Source organism: Myotis davidii, unplaced genomic scaffold (assembly GCF_000327345.1).
Source record: "Myotis davidii unplaced genomic scaffold, ASM32734v1 scaffold209, whole genome shotgun sequence".
In the NCBI taxonomy this organism is placed as follows: Eukaryota; Metazoa; Chordata; class Mammalia; order Chiroptera; family Vespertilionidae; genus Myotis; species Myotis davidii.
This window is the reverse complement of record NW_006300047.1, coordinates 2,833,636-2,837,042: the sequence shown is the minus strand read 5'-3', so window position 1 is coordinate 2,837,042 and position 3,407 is coordinate 2,833,636.

Sequence of the window (3,407 nt, the reverse complement as noted above, 5' to 3'; positions counted from 1 at the left end):
TGTGGGGTGTGCAGGAGGCAGCCAATCAATGATTCTCTCTCAGCATTGATGTTTCTATCTCTCTCCTTCTGCCTTCCGCTCTGAAATCAATAAAGATATATTTTTTAAAAAATATGTCTATCAAGAATTTTTACAGATCAATCGCCAGCCATTGTGAGTTCCAAAAAATCCCTAGTGTGCTTCTACTCAATCCTCGCACATGAATTCACTCATTCATTCAACAAATATTTGCTGAGCACCAGCTTTGGACCAGCCCCATGCCAGGTGCTCAGCATAAAGAGATGAATCAGCCCTGGCTGGTTTGGCTCGGTGGATAGAGCGTAGGCCTGCAGGCTGGAGGGTCCCAGGTTCAATTCTGGTCAAAGGCATGTACCTTGGTTGTGGGCACATCCCCAGTGGGGAGTGTGCAGGAGGCAGCTGATCGATGTTTCTCTCTCATCGATGTTTCTGACTCTCTATCCTTCTCCCTCTCCGTAAAAAATCAATAAAATATATATTTTTTAAAAAATAACAAAGTAATACGGAAGCGAATGTCAAGGGTCTGAGGAGTGGTCAGGGAAGGCCTCCCTGAGGAGGCGACAACTGAGCCAAAATCTGAATAACAACAAAGAGCAAACACATGAAGTGGTTGTCAGACTTTAGGGCACTTCAGAACCCCCTGAGAATGTAAAAATATGTAAATTCTTGAGCCTCCTCCTGAGAGAACCTGTGCTGCTGTCACCACCCAGCCAAAAGCAAAGGATTAGATTATAAATTTGCATTTAATAATATCAGATGCTGGAAAACTGGGAAGGTGATAGGTAAAAACCCTAACATCCACCTTCCCCTAAGCTTGTTAGGAGTAAGCTTACGGAGAGGGCAGAGACAGGGAAGGGAATGAGGGTAGGGAGCACACAGGGGGTTCTGTGATGTGCGGTCCCTGTGGGGGTCTTGGGTCTTGTGGTGTCTTCGGTACTGGTCCCTGGAAGAGGATGGTCAGGGTTCTGGAACCTGTCAAGAGGTGACCTGGTGGGTGTCATCCGGGTGTTTCTGAGACCTAACAATCAGCCTCCGCATTCCTGGTGGCCAGGCTGTAAGGTCAGGGCTGGGTTAGCTCTTTGTTCTTGCCTGGTCAATGAGACCTGCAACAAAAGCTTAGCCAGAACCGAAGGTTAAGTGTGTACATTTGATTAATTCCACATTGTGTTAGTAAAGGGGAGGGAAGGGAAGAGAAGAGAAAAAAAATTGTATTTTTATTCTACCCTTGTACCACTATCAATCTTAAATCTACTGTGTCAAAATGCAGTGGTGAAGGCTGTATGTTTTTTTGTTTTTTGTTCATTCTCACCTGAGGATATTTTTCCATTGATTTTTAAAGAGAGTGGAAGACAAACAGAGACACCAAGAGAGAGAAACATCGATGTGAGAGAGACACATCAATTGGTTGCCTCCAGCATATGCCACAACCAGGGCCAGGGAGCAAGCTTGCAACCGAGGTATGTGCCTTTGACCAGACCCTTCAGTTCGCAGACAGACACTCTATCCACCGAGTCAAACTGGCTAGGGCATGAAAGCTGTATTTTTTTAACACACCCTCCAGGACATTTAATAGTCAGGCTTAGAAGCCATAGAGCAAGAGACAGACAAACAGATAGGTGGACAGGGGACATATAAATCAGCACGTTATACCATAACCATGAACCCCAGAGCTATATCCAAGGAGCTAAAAACACAGCCCTGCAATTCAGCCTCTCTGGGAAAATCAGGAAAGCGTAGAGTTGTGGAGGATCTTTGGGAAACATTTTAAAGGATGAGTCCAGTTTGCAAAGCAAAAGAGCAGGGTGGGTTCCAGGCTGAGGGCAGCCGGCATCAGAGGCCCCAGCAAGGACAGGGTAGCAAGTAGGGAAGGTGGCGGGGGCTCAGGGTGGAGGGTAGCTGGGTTTGGAATTGGGGCAGGAGAGGGTCAGACTGGGAAGGACTTTGCAGGGTCTCTAGGAGGCTGGAATTTCTCCTGAAGTTACTAGGAGGCCACAGAGATCAAGTAGGGGACTGGTTGGTGTAGCTCCCTTTGGCCAAGAAATGGCTCCGAGTGGAGTTAGCACTAAGAGGTGGTGGCAATAAAGAGTTTATAAAGAAATAAAAAGGCCTGAATTAGGGCCACAGTGGCAATTTACTCCTTTCTATTGCGTCTCTTGGCTTGGATTAAAATTAGTCTGTGCACTTGCCACATCTCCTTGCCGAACTGTAAGGTACTCAAGTGGAACTAACACTTACTAGTATATAACGTATTGGCTAAGCAGGTTTCTCAACCTCAGTACTAATGACATTTTGGACCAATAATTCTCTGTTGTTGGGAGCTGTCCTGAGCACTAGGATGTTTAGCAGCATCCCTGGCCTTCACCCACTAGATGCCAATCACAACTAGTGACAAGAAAACTGTCTCCAGATGTTGCCAACTGTCACTTAGGGACAAAATCACCTTTGGTTGAGAACCTCAGGGTTACAGTAATAGAATTGGTGGTTCGACCCAATCTCAGCTCTGCCACTCCCCAGCTGGGTGTCCTGAGCAGACTGCTTCACCTCTCTATGCCTTTGTTTCCTCAGCTACTGAGTAGGGATGATAAACTATTGATCTCACAGAGTCTATGTAAAAATTAAATGCAATGATCCACGTGAAGTGCATGCTCAGTGAATGGCAGCTATGATTGGCATTACATTTTAAGGAAACGAGCACTTAGCCAAAGGCTGGCCATACCTAACGTGCTTATTAACAAATGTCAGCTACTGCTGCTTCTAGTGTTATTTTCTTACTCACGTCTGCAGCACTTCCACTGGCATCTGGGATGGTCTTGCAAATGCTTGCCAAAAGGGTAATAGATTGGAATGAGAATGGGGTGTGATCCTGGTACTGCTGGCATTTTCTCATCATCTCTGAGTACACCAAAATTTTGGGGGTCGTTATGGTGGCCAAAATGCAGCAACTATACTCTCAACCCAAGAATTTCCTAAAGGTGTGTTCCAAGGAATGCTCAGTCAAAAGGTATTTATCCTAAAGAAGGTTTTCAGGCCAGGAAATACAGGATATTTCATTTCTTTTTGAGCAAATCAGGCATGTTTGGTTAATAAAGGCTCTGGGAAATTCTGCAGTCATCATTACTAGAATTTAAGCTCTAGGAAATCAGTGATCAAGTCTATCTCGCTGTCATATCCTCATTCCTTGAACAAAGCTGAACAAAGGGGAAGTCAATAAGCATGTGATCAATGAGTAAGGGAAATGAATATCCATATGAATGAACTTGTTAATTAAAGAATCCAGTTAGGCTGTGTTTAACCCAGTGTTTCCCAAACTTTTTGGACCTCTGTACCATGGCTATCCCCTAGGACTAGAGCCGCAGACACACATTGGAAAACGTAGCCCCTCCCTGGGA